Source organism: Puma concolor, chromosome B1, assembly GCF_028749965.1.
Source record: "Puma concolor isolate L17-30 chromosome B1, mPumCon1.1.hap2, whole genome shotgun sequence".
NCBI lineage: Eukaryota > Metazoa > Chordata > Mammalia > Carnivora > Felidae > Puma > Puma concolor.
This window is the reverse complement of record NC_141670.1, coordinates 22,197,923-22,217,116: the sequence shown is the minus strand read 5'-3', so window position 1 is coordinate 22,217,116 and position 19,194 is coordinate 22,197,923. Positions and strand designations below refer to the sequence as shown.

The window sequence follows — 19,194 nt, the reverse complement described above, 5'->3', positions numbered from 1 at the left end:
TACAGTGGGTAAGCAGGAGAGTACAGGCTCTACATGCACCTGCTGGCACTAGCAAAGTAGAGAGAAGGCACAAAACTGGCACCCTCTAGTACCTCTGTCCCTTGAGAGAGTCCCAACAGGTCTCTGCCCTGTGGCAGATACTACAAGATTAACATGTGAATCTTCTTTACATATAATCTAGATGTCTTTCAAATTGCTGCTTTTGACCTGGGCCCCACTTCAAGTGAGTATGTGCAATCTCTGAAGGCAGTATCTCCACTCCCTCCAGCCTTTTGGGTCTCCTAAATTTTAGCCCCATTGGTTTTCAAAGCTGGACATTAGAGGACTCATCTCTAGTGCAGATCCCAAGAGTTGGGGTGCTGGATGTGAGACCAAAAAAAAAAAAAAAAAAAAAAAACCCTGGTCCTCAGGGAGAAACTTCAGATTTGTAAGATACCTTTCAATGTGTGTCACCAAGCCTCAGGTAGGGTTTTTGTTGAGACTATGTCTCTGCCTCTCCTACCCATTTCAGTGTGGCCTTTTAAAATTATTGTAAAGAAGCGGGTCAGCCAATTTTTCAGTCTTTTTCAGAGGGAATTATCTCATATACAGTTGTAGGTTTGGTGTGTCTGTGGAAGACAGGTGAGTTTAAGATATTCCTATGCTGCATCTTAGTCCACCCTGCCCCCCACCCCCTGGCATTCATTTTTATATACACACATACTCCTGTTTGTGACCAGTGAAGCAAATTTGGGTAAACAAATGTGGCAAGAATAAGTGGATCAACGTGAAAATGAAAGAGTGGTTAAACACGTTTGTATATGTTTTTTTATAAACAAAAATAATTCATAGCAATTGTAGAAAAATTCAGAAGTATAGAAAATTAGACAGAAAATAATAGTCATCCATATCCCCACCAGATAATAAACACCAAAATATTTCATGATATATCCCTCAAATCTTTTTCTCTTACTTTCTACAAATTCTTTTAGAACTATATTAACATATGTAAATAATTATATATATCAAAAGCCCACAAATAGTATCAAATATATAAATATTCCATAAAATATAAATATTAAATAATTTAAATAAATTCATAAATGGTAAAATAATTGGATTCATTTGAAAATATAATCTAAATTTTTCACTTAAAGCTATAAACTAATCTTTTAAATTTTTGTTTAAGTTTTATTTATTTATTTTGAGAGAGAGAGAGAGAGAGAGAGATGAGTGAGGGAGGGGAAGAGAGAGAGGGAGAGAGAGAATCCCAAGCAGGCTCTGCACTGTCAGCACAGAGCCTGACGTGGGGCTGGAACCATGAGATCATGACCTGAGCCCTGATCAAGAGCCAGACATTCAATTGACTGAGCCACCCAGGTGCCCCTAGGGTAATCTGTAAAATAAATAAATATGCATAGCCAACCATTATTAATTCATTAATTTAAATTAATTAATGCCAAATGGTAAGTTATTTGAACAATTATAAGTTTTCACTTTTAATATAAGCTGATTACACTCTTGTATATATAATTTATGTTCATAAGTGCATTTCATATCATTTCTTTAGAATAACCTACCAGTTTTAAAATTGTTTGGATAAAGACAGTGTATTTATCCCTACTGTCAGTCTGGGTTCTCCGGAAGCATATGTTAAAATTAAGTTGGTGGTACAAGATTTTTACTAGGAATAAATAGCTGTGAAAGGAAGGGAGGCAACAGGATTGAACAGAGGAGGTTGGTCAGCAGTGTAGGTCCAACATTTATTTATTTACAGTGCCTATTCATGTCTTTTGTTGTTTTTTTTCTTTTGGTGTGTTCATCTTATTTCTTTTTAGGAGTTTATCATGTATTAAAGATATTAATCTTTTCTGTCTCATTGTATTTTGCAAATAATTATATAGGACCCACTTCTAACATTAATAGTACAATCTATTTAGATAAATTTTTTTAATTTTATTTTTTTTAATTTACATCCAAATTAGTTAGCATATAGTGCAACAATGATTTCAGGAGTAGATTCCTTAATTCCCCTTACCCATTTAGCCCATCCCCCCGCCCACAACCCCTCCAGAAACCCTCTGTTTGTTCTCCATATTTAAGAGGCTCTTATCTTTTGTCCGCTCCCTGTTTTTATATTATTTTTGCTTCCCTTCCCTTGTGTTCATCTGTCTTGTGTCTTAAAGTCCTCATATGAGTGAAGTCATAAGATATTTGTCTTTCTCTAAGTTCTCTTAGCATAATACCCTCTAGTTCCATCCACGTAGTTGCAAATGGCAAGACTTCATTCCTTTTTATTGTCAAGTTATATTCCATTGTATATATATACCACATCTTCTTTATCCATTCATCCATCGATGGATATTTGTGCTCTTTCCATACTTTGGCTATTGATGATAGGGCTGCTATAAACATTGGGGTGCATGTGCCCCTTTGAAACAGCACACCTGCATCCCTTGGAGAAATACCTAGTAGTAGTAGTAGGATTGTATGGTAGTTCTATTTTTAATTTTTTGAGGAACCTCCATACTGTTTTCCAGAGTGGCTGTACCAGTTTGCATTCCATTTAGGGAATATTAACATACCTTTAACACCAATTTTATACACTGTTATAAAGGTTTGTTTATCTTATTTTCTTTTTTTTAATGTTTATTTATTTTTGAGACACAAAGAGACAGAGTGTGAGCAGGGGAGGGGCAGAGAGAGAGGGAGACAGAATCCAAAGCAGGCTCCAAGGTCTAACCATTAAGCACAGAGCCTGACACGGGGCTCAAACCATGAACCGCAAGATCATGACCTGAGCCAAAGTCGGACGTTTAACTGACTAAGCCACCCAGGCGTTCTTATTTTCATACTTGCTATTTCTTGTAAATAAAAGTATTAATAATTTTTTTGCATGTTGTAACTTGCTACTTTACTATATTTTCTTATTAAAATAAGTTTTGAATGGATTCTCATGATTTCTTGGTATGCAGGCTTAGCATCTATAAACTTTACCTATTCTCAAGCATCAATTATTTGATATCAACCAATTCCAATACAGCCTGGTACCACAATGAAATGATACAGTGGGGAGCTCTTGGGGGATGGAATAAGTGTATTTTGCTTGCCTGAAGAATGTGATTATTTGTTATCAGATGATAGGACTATAATAGTCTGTGGACCCTCAAAATGCCAGAGAAATACTTCTGGTTCCACGTGTGTCATAGACTCTAAGTGTAAAGTTCTCTTTTGTCTGGCAAAAGAGTGGACGCAGGATTAAGATAAGAGATGGTTAATATCAGGGCGGGGTGGGGAGACAAGAGTCCTGAATAAGGGTCCTTGCCCCTTATTTATTCAGATCAGAAGGATTGCAAACATGTTGGGCGTATACAAAGAGAAAAAAGAAACTAGGAACATTAGGTTGGGGATGTAAGGGGGAAAAGGATATTTTGAAGATATACAGTGTTTGGGGTTTGGGTCAATATAAAACAAAATCTGGGCACCGGGCAGATGGGTAGATGGTTGTTAACAGCAGACAGGAGGCACCATGCCTATTTATCTTTGCTAGCCTAGAGGATGAGACAGATAAGGGGCATAACCTCACGGTTAATAAGGCATCTTTTCTTTTGTTAACTATCTTCACTCCAGGCTGCTTTGCCTGTAGTACAGTGGTCCATAGTCCAATTCACCAATTTACCTAACCTGGCCCTATTCTCTTATGAAAGCAGTTTTCTGCTATAGTACTAAATTTGGGGGTGCTTTCACCCTGAATATCTAATTTTGTTATTCCTATGTATTGGGCACCTTGGCACCATTTCTATTTCAGGCCTTTGCCTCTCCCTATTTTGGGGGGCTCTTCACCCCCTCCCTATTTTGGGGTGCCTTTGCACCTCCCTATTCCTGACACCTTTGTGCCTCCCTATTCTCGAGGTGTCTTTGCACTCCCCATTCTTGGGGTGCCAATTTGGTTTACCCAACCTCGGCTGTGAGCATTTTATGGCTTTGTATTTCTTTATGCCTTGTTAACCCACTGGTGTAAGCCCGGGGGATTCCTAAGCTTATCCCCCACACAGGTGCTCTTCCAGGACTTTGTCACACCTTCTCAACATAGGAGAGAAACAATGTGACAATCTCTACAAATGCACTACTGGACAAATGACCCTACATTCCAAGACTAGGTCATCAACAGTGGCTTTGTATTTACCTGGCTCTTTCTCTCAGGATGCTTACCCCTGGAATGCCTAGGCAAACTCTGTCCACATAGAAGCCCACTCATATGTGGTGTGCTCAATAATGACTGGTTAAATATGCATACAAGAAAAAAATGTTCTATTTTTTGTCCTTCAATTTTATTTCACCTAATATTACTGTTCTTCTTTATTTCTGTTCAAATAATGTACATTTTATCATTAGAAATCTAGTGAGTTTTTTTTTTTACATAGATTTCTTTTATAAAGCATTAATTGGATCTTAATTTTTGGCACCATGTGAATATATGTCTTTAGTAGGAAAGTAGAATTCACACTGACTGCCACGATCACTATGCTTGTGTTTCACTCTTACATAATTTTATGATGGTTTAACATTTTCATGTGTAATTAAATATATTACTTTAGCCATATGAATTATATTATTCTGGTATTATGGAATTCATTTAATGGAGCACTTCATTCAATTTTTAATTCTTCTGGAAGTTGTGTTCAACTTAAAAAATACATTCGTCTATTTTTCAATTTGCATCAATATATAAATGATACTTATTGACTTTCAACCCTACATAAAACCCAGTAATTAGTTATCACTTATTATTTATCACAACCAGTCATACTGCTAAGTATTTTGTAAGTAGGTCTCTTGATCTTCGTAAAACGTGTATGAGATAGCTATTGTTTTTATTTCTATTTATTTTCAGGGAAATTAAGTAACGTCAAGATCACAAAGGTTCACTCAAAGAGAAAACTGGAATTCAATTAAACGTGTCCCATTCCTACACTACAAGTTCTTGATCGCTACATTCTATTGCTATAATTTATACTCCTCCTTCACCAGTGTAACTTGGAGAATGCCTTATCACACATCTCAAATATTACCTCTCCACACACACACACACACAGAATGTGAAATTCTCTCTGACTTCCCAAACATGATTACTTGTCCCTTTTTGTGTTTCCCATCACTTGCTACATCTGCGAACACTTACCATGACATTTTTTACTAGTGGTTGTCTGCCTGTTTCTTGAACCATATAGTGAACTGCCCTTACTCTGCTTTCTCAAAGTCTGCCATGATCATTTACCCATAATAGGTCATGGGTGAGTCTCATCCATTATACATATGAAGAGTTGAATATATTGTCCTGTTTAACTGGAACTACACAACCAAGAGAGTTCTCAAATATGCCTGTGTTAAAATTAAATGTTTTATCAGTATTTAATGTATTCAATAAAAGAAAATCCAGACTGAACCAAATTTATGTTACAAACTACTTAATGCAGATGGTATAGAACTGTCATAATTGTTTCTGTGCTTATGCAGATTGTTTTTGGTGATAAAGGTATGCAAAATATATTAGAATATACCAAAGCAAAATGAAACATAGTACCAAAATATTCTGATCACCATGCTCTCAGGATCTTAGTGAAGAGTATTCTAGCAAAAGCAATGCATGTTGACATTACTTGAAAGAAAGAAAGAAAGAAAGAAAGAAAGAAAGAAAGAAAGAAAGAAAGAAAGAAAGAAAGAAAGAAAGAAACAAGGTTCCTAATTCTAAAATCTCATTGGAATTTTAACTTTGTTTCAATTTCACTCACCATTAACTGCAGACAGGTTGACTCTTCCTGAAGATATGAGAAATAGAGTCCTTTGAAACAGATGAGCTACTGGAGGGCTCTGAAGGGAACAGCAGTGGATCTTCTCTCAAGTCCCACTGTCAAAGATCATTTTCAGTTAATACAACAGGCTCGACTATACCACACTGTAATGCTTTCAATTATATTTATAGTGCTTATAATTATAATTATAGTTTTATAGTTTAGAGAACAAATGATCCAAAATTATTTCCATTGAAATTACTATCTATTGGGGCGCCTGGGTGGCTCAGTCGGTTGAGCGTCCGACTTCGGCCAGGTCACGATCTTGCGGTCCGTGAGTTCGAGCCCCGCGTCGGGCTCTGGGCTGATGGCTCAGAGCCTGGAGCCTGTTTCCGATTCTGTGTCTCCCTCTCTCTCTGCCCCTCCCCCGTTCATGCTCTGTCTCTCTCTGTCCCCCAAAAAATAAATAAACGTTGGAAAAAAAAAAAAAGAAATTACTATCTATTAAAGCAGAAGACCTTATTAAAGAAATTAACCTTTGTACAAAAATATGAACAAAGAGTGATTAAAGAAGTGCTCATGATTCACTTCTACTTCAGATATTATCCCATTCAAAAGTATTCTGATTTCCATGCAGTCTATACACTGGTAATGAACTGGAGTAGTTATGCCTAAGTTCTTCATGCAGATGATAAACTGAGAACAAGAATTATATTGTCTCATGATACATATTTTACTTTCTTGCAATTAGTGCCCCTGAGTCATAAACATAGTAGGCAAAATTTCCAACATCTTGCAATGATAAAAAATATATTTACCATATAGTCAATACATCAACTGAGTTTCATACTTTACCTTCTATAACAAATATTTTATATAATTCTATAAATATATGCAAAAACATACCATAACACTTAGCCTGATTGGCAAATGAAAAGTGGTACCACTGTAATATTTTCAAAGTAATTAAAAATTAAACAAGTAAGGAAATAGTCAACAGTAATAAACTATGAATAGATTTCATATATACTTGAAGATTTTAAATCTTATATATGTAAAGCTTCTACATTTTTGTTGTTCATCACTACCTTTTCCTTACAAAATACAATAAAGTTGTTTTTTTTTTTTTTTAATTTTTTTTTTCAACGTTTATTTATTTTATTTTTGGGACAGAGAGAGACAGAGCATGAACGGGGGAGGGGCAGAGAGAGAGGGAGACACAGAATGTGAAACAGGCTCCAGGCTCTGAGCCATCAGCCCAGAGCCCGACGCGGGGCTCGAACTCCCGGACCGCGAGATCGTGACCTGGCTGAAGTCGGATGCCTAACCGACTGCGCCACCCAGGCACCCCAATAAAGTTTTTTAAAGTTGGGTCAGTGAGACTTAGAAGTTACTATACTGTTGCTTTAAATTAGACAATAATGCGATGGAAAGCAGTATTTTCACAAAACTTTTAAAGTGTATTAGTTTATAATCTTCTGACATACATATTTTTCCAGTTTATATCAGAAAATTGTAATGAATGAAAAGCAGTATCACCTGTAGTCTTAGCACAGAGCAATAAATACCACTTTTTTTTATTATACTATTATATTTAAGATATATTTAAATAAAGGATTTTTTTCCACAAAAAATGCTGAGAACATTAGTTATTAAATAAGCACACATTTTATTTTTTTAAGTTTATTTATTTATTTTGAGAGAGACAGAGCATACAAGAGCAGGGGAGGGGCAGAAAGACAGGGGGGGAGGGAGAGAGAGAGAATCCCAAGCAGGTGGCATGCTGTCAGCACAGATCCTGCCTGACTTGGGGCTCAAACTCACAAACACAGATCATGACCTGAGCCCAAATTAAGAGTCAGTTGCTTAATGACTGAGCCACCAAGGCACCCCTATAAGCATACATTTTAAAAGTTTAATCCAAGTTTCCACTTTGATTTACTATGGCTCTTAAACTCTTGAAATGTCATATTTAATTTTCCTAATTATTAAAACAATAAATACCTATTTTGGAAGATACAGAAAATATTAAGAAGCAAATTAAAAAATCTAATTGTTATTTGATATTCAAAGATTGAGTGAAAATAATTCTGTAAGTTTTTTAATAGAAACATCTCCATTTGTATATTCCAAAAGACAAAGAAAATGATGTAGTCAAAAATTCCTGAATAAAAACTGAAGCATTAAAATTAACAGGTACAAACCTGGAGATATCACACAAGTAAAAGTAAACATTTGGAACAGGGGAAGCAGTATTCAAATCTACCCATATGGTGCTCTTTATTTTGAACCACTACGGTATGGCTTTAACACATGTCTGAATATATCCAATTAGCCTTCTGCTAAACTTCCAGGAGATGGGGTGAGGCGAATCTTTCATAGGGAATACCCCATGCTAGATAATAATGAATTCCCTTATTCTACCTGAATCCATATAATGTTATCAATTAGAAAGATGACAGGCAGTAACCTGTAACACTAGCTTGTTTTGAAACAGATGGACAATCGAACAAACAATATTTGTTCATTAAAGATTATTAGATACATACATATATAACAAATGCATGTATAAACGTAGCACATATAAATGCATACATAAAGACTTTATAATCTCCTTCAGTAAATCATTCCAAGACTGAATTTTTGATGGTTAAGAATTTTATGGTTTCTTATGACAAGGTAAGAATTTGCACACTTCAAGTCAGGTACTGCCTTCTTATTTCCCAAGAGCATAGATCTTTTAGTCATTAAGACATAGGTTAGATGTAGACAGAACCACAGAAGAAGCCAATTCTGTCTTTCATCTTGTCTCTTCTCATTTTCGGTTCACTCTTTTTGTCTCCTAAGAAATCCCCAAAGCCTTTTCCTCACAGCCTCCACCACTAATGTGAAGAACAGGAACCAGCATCCATGCTTTAAGGCCCTCTTAGCTCCAAGGAGCTCTTTTTGTTTTGGAACAGCTACACCCAATGCTACATTAGCTGCCGGTTACAACTTAGTGGTCTGACAAGCTTATACATTACGCTATGTGCGCCACAAATATTGCTACCATCTGTCCCTTTACATCACTATTACAATATCACTGACTGTATTCCTTATGTTCTTTTTATTCCTATGACTTACTCATTCCATACCTGGAGGCCTGGATCTCCTACTCCCCTTCCCCATTTTATCCAAACCCCCACTCCCTTTCCTCAGGCAACCAGAGTTTGTTCTCCGAATTTTGTAGTTCTGATTCTGCTTTTTCTTCATGTATTCTTTTTTTCTTTAATTCCACTGATGTGTGATACAGTATTTGTCAGTGTCACTTAACTCACTTAGCCTAACACCCTCTAGGTCCACCCATGTTTCTCAAATGGCACGATCTTATCTTTTTTTATGGCTGTGTAACATTCCATAGTGTGTGTGTCACTTTTTCCTTATCCATTTGTCTACTGGTGGACACTCAGGTCGCTTCCATGCCTAGGCTATTATAAATAAAGCTACAATACACATTTATTTTTAATTTTGGGGGGAACCTCTATATTGTTTTCAACAGTATCTGTGCCAATTTACATTCCCACTAACAGTGCACACGGGTTCCTTTTCCTCCACATCTTGTTAACACTTGCTGTTTCTTCTTGATTTTAGCCATTCTGAAAGCTATGCGGCGGTATCTCCTGTGGCTTTGATTTGCATTATTACCCTGATGATGAGTGATGTTGAGCATCTTCTCATGTGTCTGTTGGCCACGCATAGGTCTTCTTTGGAAAACTGTCTATTCATGCCCAATGCCCATGTTTTCAACTAGATTGTTTGTGATTTTGGTGTTGAGTTATAATAACTCCTTTATGTATTTTGGTCGCTAACCTCTTACTAGGTATATCATTTACCAATATCTTCTTCCATTCAGTCAGTTTTTTGTTTTCTAAATGATTTCCTATGCTGTGCAAAAGCTTTTTACTTTAATGTAATCCCAATAGTTTCTCCTTGCTTTTACTTCCATTGCCTTAGAAGAGATATGTACCAAAACGTTGGCATGGCTCACATCAGAGAAATCACTGCCTATGTTCTCTTTTAGGATTTTTGTAATTTCAGATTTCAGGTTTAGATCTTTAATCCATTTTGAGTTTATTTTCGTGTATGGTGTTAGAAAGTATTTCTGTTTTTAATTTCACTATATTTATTGCTGTCTTTAAATACAGTTCATATTTCCCAACATAGATTACAAAAATCTTGTATGAATACAAATAGTTCTTCTATATGTAGCTGTCCAGTTTTCCCAGCACCATTTCTTGAAAAGATGGCCTTTTCCACATTGTATATTCTTGCCTCCTTTGTCATAGATTAATGAAAATAGAAATGGAGGCTTATTTCTGGGGTCCCTACTCTGATCCATTGATCCATGTGTCTATTTTATGCCAGTACCATACTGTTTGGATTACTACAGATTTGTGATACATCTTAAAATATGGAATTATGACAACTCCATCTTTATTCTTCTTTCTCAGGATTGTCTTGGCAATTTGGAGTCTTCCGTATTTCCATGCAAATTTTAGTACTAGTTGTTCTAGTTTTGTGAAAAATGCTCTAAGTGCTTATACACAGCTCAGGTGAGTGTCAAAACAATTTTTGAACTATGTATTAACTTCAATTTACGAATAGGGAAAAAAAGAAGCTCAAAGGATTGTAACTGGTCAAGTTACTAAATAGTGAAGCTAAAATTTCAACCCTGGTTTTCATCTGTGCTTATAAACACTCTAGCATATTGATTTTCTTTAAAACATTTATACCTGTCTACGCATCTCCCCTCAAAGCATTCCTTTCTGAATTACATTTTCTTGTGCTTTCCCTTTGTGACGAAATTAATTAGTGGCTCTTTCTAATGCAGAATTAGTGCATGCTGAAAACCAGAGAAAATTTATTCCAAGGAGTAAATTCAATGATACAAATTTGGGCAGAATGACAGTCTTAGAAAGGAATAACTGAATATACTTGAAATCGTAACACAAAGACCACTGTTTCACTTCCCTCAGTGGTCTGAGGGACCACTTCCTCAGGGCAATTGTAACACTTCCCTCAAATATGTGTTTCTTCAAATTACATTGTAAGTCAGATACCTGAGCCAAAGAATTCAGTGGGGGCAGTATTCTTCCAGGGAAGGACAAAGGGCCAAAATGAAGAAGATGGGAAAGAGTCTGAGGTGTATCTATTTGGACTCAGGTTCAGGGATCCAGGGGATCCGTAAAGGACTTACAACATGGGGGAGCATAGTTCCATATCTGGGAAAAGAAGCTTTAACTAATACGCCCACAAATACAGATGTGTTCTCACCAAAAGATGAATGCCAGAAAAAAGGACTGTTTTCAACCTACAGTAAAGGCAATTACCCAAAGCAAGCGAAGCATTAACCTAAAGTCAGGATTGGGAACTGCAAAAATAATAAAAACAAAGGAATCAGGATTTTAAATTATTCATCTGAGTTGAAGTCTTAAGGAATCTAAAGTAACTAGGAGTCAAAACATAAAGTGAGGCATACAGGCTTGCAAATGGGGAATTAGCTATTTATACTACATTGTTTCAGTACTCCACGCTCTCTTGAAATATAATCCCATCAGTTTTTGATGCATACCACACCATATCAAAACACAATGGCCTAAAATAACACACATAGATTGTTTCTTATATTCTATGGCTTCATCTGGTGATTCTTTTGGTCTTGGCTAGCTGAATGGGGCTGAGTGGAGTAGCAAAACTTTACTTACTGGAAAGGATTGTTGTGACAGCAACTGTCTCATTCTCTTTCATCACACAGTGGAAGAAGGGTTTCTAGCAGCTAGAGAAGGTTAGTGACAAGGGGGTCTCTACTTGCATTTACATCTGCTAACTTCCCACTGGTGAAAGCAAGTTGGTTGGCCAGACTAGCATTCAAATGGGACAACCAGCAATGTCACATTGCAAAAGGGTGTAGTTGCAGGAATGGGAGACATTTGTGGTCATTTTGGAATCTAACAAAATATTCTATAACTAAAGGCTAAATTTACTGAAGTTTTAAATGTTTTTCCAGTGTTAAGAAATAAGAACACACATCCTGGGGCACCTGGGTGGCGCAGTCGGTTAAGCGTCCGACTTCAGCCAGGTCACCATCTCGCGGTCCGGGAGTTCGAGCCCCGCATCAGGCTCTGGGCTGATGGCTCGGAGCCTGGAGCCTGTTTCCGATTCTGTGTCTCCCTCTCTCTCTGCCCCTCCCCCGTTCATGCTCTGTCTCTCTCTGTCCCAAAAATAAAAATAAACGTTGAAAAAAAAATTAAAAAAAAAAAAAAAAAAAGAACACACATCCTATTACCTTCCTCAGTTTCGCTGGGTTTTGCAGGAACCTTCTAACATCAAAACCACTTGAACATAAATGCAAGAAAACCATAATCATACAGCTAGCAGGCAGAGAATGTTTACCAAAGTCCCCACATATTCCACAACTTAAGAATGGCATAAGACAGGGGCGCCTGGGTGGCGCAGTCGGTTAAGCGTCCGACTTCAGCCAGGTCACGATCTCACGGTCCGTGAGTTCGAGCCCCGCGTCGGGCTCTGGGCTGATGGCTCGGAGCCTGGAGCCTGTTTCCGATTCTGTGTCTCCCTCTCTCTCTGCCCCTCCCCCGTTCATGCTCTGTCTCTCTCTGTCCCAAAAATAAATAAACGTTGAAAAAAAAAAATTTAAAAAAAAAAGAATGGCATAAGACATTGCTATTAGACTGTAAATAATTCCAAGTCTGTTTTACAGATACAAGTAGCTCACAGAGTCAGTCATGAAAAAGTAATAACTCTTTTAGAATCGGGCTCAATTTATAGGCACTTTTCTGAATGATTTTCCAAAATACAAATACTAATATATTTTTTAAAGGTCTGAAAGTAACCATATAATGCTGTTAAAGATAGAGACGATTATGGGATAGTATTATGTTAGTATTCACTCAGTTACTTTACTAAAAAGTGATGATAATGTCTTTAGATAGGAGATACTGTTCTCTTTACTTTGCAGATAATTTGCTGGAATCTTCTGTCATTTGATGACTTTAACAATGCCTTGCACATAATCAATTACAACCTCAGCTACCATATCATCTCCATTATTGGACCGGTGGAGCAGATGTCACAGTTTTAAATTTATATGTAAAATGTTCTGCACTGAAGACTTCTAGCATTCTGTAAGAATATTCAATTTGAATAATAGTAGCTTACAAATGCAGTTTTTTCTGCATCACCAAAAGGTAAATAACATCATTTGATTTCAATTAAATAAAGTGACAGTAAAATCTTTGTAAGCAAAAATGTAACAATAAAAATACATTAGGATGGAAATTAATAGGCACACCATAACTTATGCTTTAGGATGCATTAGAATGCATGTCAGCTGTTGCAATTGCATTTCTTAAAATACAAAACAAACTTTATTCACTAAATTCATGACAGAAAGGAATCCTGAAAAATTATACTTCTTTACAATGTCTAACTCCAATATGCTTTCCACTAGGTAAATGTTTGATTCACAGAGGACTCAGAAACTATGTAACACAGATGTATGCTAGCTAGAAGGTACTGATGACAATGAAGTGATTAGATCTCTAAATTACTCTCATTCTTTAATTCAATGCAATTAAATATATTCTCTAAACAGCCCTGATATTTTCAACAATTTCCCTTGGTTACTGCAAGAAACAGAAAATCAAGGAAGAATTACTGTGCTAGACTGGCCCGATCTCACGGCACTCAGTCTTTTAGAGAAAGGGCATTTCTATCCATTCCTCAGAATCTGTGTCCCGATTTTAAAATCCTACGTTATTCTGAGACAGGCGCCAGAAGGTCCTGGAGGTATCCACCCTGACGGGTTCTGTCCTTCCTCTCATCAGCGTGATCTTGAGCAGCTGGAAGCGTTCTGCTCAGTTAGAGTTCTACCTAGGGCACTGAGATACTCTTTACAGGTGGCGAGAGGTTGCACTGGCTCAAATGGGTCTTACAGCCATTCCTTCTCTGGAAATGTCGCTGGCCCTCTGGCTTCTCTGCTGGAAACTAGGGACATGATCCCTATACTCTGAGAGTCCAAAACTTTTCCATTCTCACCATCTTCCTACATACTTGGCCGGAAAAAAATCATTCTGGTTTTAGTGAAACCTTTTCCTCTTTATATTTAGGATCAAAATATTTTACCTATGTCCCAATATTCTCACATCTCTAGGGCTTAGGAAGATTCACAGGAGACTTTGCTATCCATCCTTTCCCAAACTCACTCAAAACAATGATCACAAATCTGGCCATTTGCTTATATCAAATGGATTTAAGGTGGGGGTGATAAAAAAATACAGGGATGAGATACTTAAAGTAGACTACCACACATACACCTAGCTTGCAAGGTACTAATAAGACTTAGAAATGATGCATGTGAAATTTCTGGCATATTCTAGAGTTGCTCTAGCTCTCCTCCTCCTCCATTTCCTCCTCTACCCCCTTCTTCTTCCTCCTTATTTAGACACATGTAAAATTAGATTTCTGATATGCCTATTTCAATTATTTGAAAAAAGACTACTAACTAACCTGATATATGTATCACACAGAAGATATTGATGACCCAAGAACTAATAATAAGAACTTAATTTAGCAATGCTAAGCTACTGATACTTTGAAGGAGCCATATTTAAATCCAAAAGATGAATCAAACTTGCTTTGAACAATGATCAAAGTTGCTGACATATTTCTTGAATAAACAATCTTCCCAGATTTCTGTTCCCCCACCCCCAGCACACTGTGCAGGCCCTACTGGATCTTCCCACATTTCTACTGTTATTTTCTTACAAACTTCAATTATTGCTGGGATACTGACTTATTGAGTACATAATGATACTGCTATATATTCTTCAGACTAACCATTAAGGGGGCTGTGGTGTTGTTATTATGACTAGAGTATAAATAGGCTCCACCTTTTCCCAGCTGCAGTTTTCTTTCACAGAGGTTTATATAATTTACAGGCCATGATTCAAAAACACATGTGCCCACTTTCTGAGAGAAAATGCAGGAAAAGGTCAAGATTTTACGGCCCTGAGAAACTTGAAAAGGTGTTTACCGAGCAGGAGGCATTAGGAAACAGCTCCAAGGAACAGACCTTCCAATGAAGGATTTTACATATTTAAAAAATATGGCCAAAACCCCTGACACTAAGGCCATCAGCTGTTTTAACATTACATGAAGTGACATGGTGGTGTATCTTTTACCAGCCAAGAAAGAAGCAAGAGGCTGAGTCCCAGGATGAGAATTTTATGGGTTGTGACAGCAACCTCCCAGCAGGAGTCACACTGGAAGATGCGGCCATTTTCAGAATGCATCCTAGAAGGTCAACCTTTCACTACCAGCTTCTGAATCAACAGGCCTTTAGAGCTGAGGCAAAATGAGCTGAGCTTAGCACCAATGAGCCCCCAATCTCTTGAGTCACAATCCTATCCAGGTCAGCGTAAGGCTTAGAGAGAGAGAAAGTGGAAGAGAATCCCAGCTTACCAATCTGAGTTAGGAGGCCAAAGAAAAACCAAATGGAATATTTGACTCACTTAAATCACAGTAAACTCTCAACTATGAGACCCAACATCTGTCAGATTCTAAATCTAAACATGTGAGGAATGATCTATTCAAAGGAGCAGGTACAGAGTAAAAAATAATGGATGAAAGCATTTATTATGGCACTTTTCTCTACCCCTTTGTATACAATGGATTGGAATAGAGTCATAGGAAGGGGATTTATACATCTACCCTTAAAATGTTGGTCATTGGGAAAAAAACGGATAAACATAACCCATAATCTTTTGAAGGGCACAAGATTTTTGAGAACAGTTACTCTGAGACTGATCTTATTACTATATAGAGGAAAGAGGAGAAGCAGTATAAATTTGATTAAGGCAGTAGTAGTGAGAAGTACATAAGTTCTAGATATATTTTTGGTAGATGACTTTATTAATGATTGGCTAAGATCCTGTGTGAGAAGACAAAGACAGAGGAGTAAAAAATAACTTCTAGTTTCCAGAATGAGTGACTAGGTAGACAGTGAAGTCATTTGCTTGGATGGGGAGGAGTGAAAGATCAGAAGGTCGTAGAGAACTTTCATAGTTTGATTCAAGACGTGGTTATTCACTATTTCTACTTACCTATCTCAATGACATTTCAAGTTCAACATATACTTATTCAACATTAAGGATTAAATGTTTGTGTCGCCTCAAAATTTGTATGTTAAAGTCCTAACCCTCAATGTGATGGTACTAGGTGGTGGGGACTTTGGGAGGTAATTAGATGTGGATGAGTTCATAAACACAGAGCCCCGTGATGGAATTAGTGCCCTTTTAGGGAAAGGAAGAAACAGGAGCGCTTCCTCGTCTGCCACGTGAGGACACAGCAAATAGACAATTGTTTGTAGGTCAGGAAAAGGGGCCTCATCACATGGCCAGGTTGAGCTAAGACAATCACTTTCTATACTATCTGCTAACAATCCCCTGCTATGTAGATATCAAGCCTAGACTTTCCTTCTGAGATTGAACTTCGTTGTTAAGCTTGATATATATACATTTGATAATTGTTGGCAGATAGACAGTAATTAAATTTATACAAGTGTATAAAACTACCCTAGAAGAGTGTAGAGTAAGTAGAGGATGAAAGAAATTTGAGAAAGTACCTGAAACCTAGAAAATAGTTATAAGTTAAATAGTTACAAGATGTCAACAATGCATAGCTGTATATCTAACTTGCATTCATTGCTTTCCTTTTCCCAGCTCTGTGGGAAGGCTATTTTATACATTGTTTCATTTAATCCCTAGACATGATATCTATAATAATGGTATCTGGATATAGAGTATACTCAAATATTTAGTGGGAAACAATGTCTGAAATAAACAATTTCAAGCAATAATCTCCAATTATTGTCTTTAGATTTCAGTAAAGGCACAAAACAGAGAGACTGGTAAATATTTGCACTATCTATTAAAGCCTTTTATACTTTCTCAAAGTCAGAAATTTCCACATTTATAAAGCATCAGAGGGGCAGGCTAAACAGACATTCAGACTGATTACAAGGCTTTTCAGGTTTTAAATGTCAGTGCTTTTTAAACTATTTCTAACCTCTCTTGAATCAAATAAATGAAAAATATTTGCAAACTTTTTAAATGCATACCCTTACTAAAGACATGCATTCATTTAACAGAACTATGTATTTACAATGCTGACTATTGATCAGAGAGGGTATTATGGACAATCTCCTCTCTCTGCATTCTATCCTATTTTTATAAGGTATTTAACATTTTAAATAATTCCTTTACATATCTGTGTTTCCCATTAGACTATGAACTCATTAATGATTGAGAGCATATCTTACTTATCTTGCATATCCAGAGCTTAGGAATGAACATAAGATATATCAGAAACTTAATGAGTGATGTTTTAAATAATTTTCCATATTTATAAAAATAATTTTTAAATTATTTTGTGAGGGGTTGAAACACAATATTTACCAGCAGATATTTTCTTTGAGATTATGATTTATGGTCAAAAAAGCATGAGTCTTGGAGATAGATTCAAGTTCATACCCTCACTATATATTAGCTGTATCCATTTTTATTTCCCTCTTTCTTCATCTCTGAATCTATGGGTCAGATTCATCTCTGAATCTATATAACCCAGTTGCTTGCAGAGCCTAATGTTTTTTGTCCTTCCCTCTCTGTCCATGGTATTTACCAGTTAAAACCCCACCCCTAGATAAACCCAAGCAGCTCCCTCCTTCATGCCTATACTCCTGGGAGATGTTGGAGAGAAATCACCCAAACAGGCTGAGGTTTTAACTCTTAATGACCAAAAACTTCAAATGCACATTCAATATTTAAAAGAATTCTCCTGTTTATCTAATAATCTTGATGTCCCATTCACTAATATTATTCTGTAACATCTGTCTCCTCAATCTGAGATAAATCATCTTTACACTATCAAAACTACAATGAACCAGCACATGAAAAGCTCAATTTGACATAACTTAACCAATTATCCTCAAAAATGTTCTTCACAGGGATATGGTGGGAGAAGAATTCTCCAATTAGAAAATTTCATCAGCTTTTCCATCCACATTCCCTTCAAATTCCAGGCCTGCCAATACCTGAAAAATCTTACTCTAATCGATAGGACAATTGATTTACTTATCTTACTCTAATCGATAGGACAATTGATATATTGTAAATCAATATAACAAACAAGAGGACAACATTAGCTAATGTTGAAAGTGCAAACCTTGAAAGTATGTCTTTACTTTGGAGCTGATAAAATCTACCAACTTGGTTTTTTACCTTGATCATCCTTGGTGTATTCAACTGGCTTGATTCATCCATTCATCATAAAGTCTGAGTGACAACTAAGTACCAGGTATTGTTATAGAAGATGGACTAACAGAAATGAACAAATTATAAAGCCCTCACTCATCAAGATAATATTTTAGTGGGGAGAGCTATACAATTAAATGTACAAACAAGCATATAAAACAGGTCATGAAGAGGCAACTGCTAAGAAGAAAAATAATAATAAAGAAAACATATAAATAAAAAGGGCCATGTATTTGGGACTCCTGTTTCACAAGGTTGACAAAGAAAACCTCATTAATAAGGGGGTGCCTAAGTAGCTCAGTTGGTGAAGCATCCGACTTTGGCTCAGGTCATGATCTCATGGTTCCTGAGGTTTGAGCCCCACATTAGGCTCTGTGCTGACAGCTCAGAGCCTGGAGCCTGCTTCAGATTCTGTGACTCCCTCTCTCTCTGCCCCCTGCCCCTCCACCCTGCTTGCACATGCTCATTCATTAGAGTTCTAATGAATGCTATAGTGCAAGCCATGTGTATGTGAGAAAGTTTCCCACAGATGGGTCAGCAAGCACAGTAGCCCTGAGTAAGTGTGTTAGCGAAACAAAGGAAGGCCATGAAACTAGGAGCAGAGTGATCAGAAGAGTGCCAGGAGGTGAGGGCAGAGAGACAGTCGAGGTCCATCTAGGTTTATGTATCCGCTGTAAAAAAAACATTCTTTTCCCAAAGGAGTGAAATCATCTGATTTATGTGTTTAAAACAGTAGTGGTACCAGATTAGAAAGCTATAGCAAAAATTCAAGCACCAATTATTGTGGCTTGGCTGGGATTGGTAAAGGTGAAATCATAAACCAGGCTAAATCTGGAATATGCTTTGGTAATAGGAGGTACGAGTGAAAGAGACAGTTGGACAAGGACTCTGAAGCTTTTGGCCATGGTAAATAAGATAGGAATTGCCACAAGGAAAGCATATTGTAGAGAAAATTATGTTCATTTTAGAAATACTAAGTGTGAGATTCTGAATATACTATGCAACAGAGATGTCCAAGAGACCAGTAGATGAAGGCATCTGGGGTGAGGGGGTAA

The 19,194-nt window shown here is 36.9% G+C and overlaps 1 protein-coding gene across 1 annotated transcript in view; it reads right to left on the bottom strand.

Annotated features, from left to right (window-relative positions):
• Nucleotides 1–19,194, bottom strand: part of LOC112869910 (small ribosomal subunit protein uS2-like) — a 207,499-nt gene that overhangs the window by 120,130 nt on the left and 68,175 nt on the right. The window contains exon 3 of the mRNA XM_086702886.1: nucleotides 5,772–5,887. The gene's annotated coding sequence lies outside the window, so the exon portion shown is untranslated. The remainder of the gene's footprint in view (nucleotides 1–5,771; nucleotides 5,888–19,194) is intronic.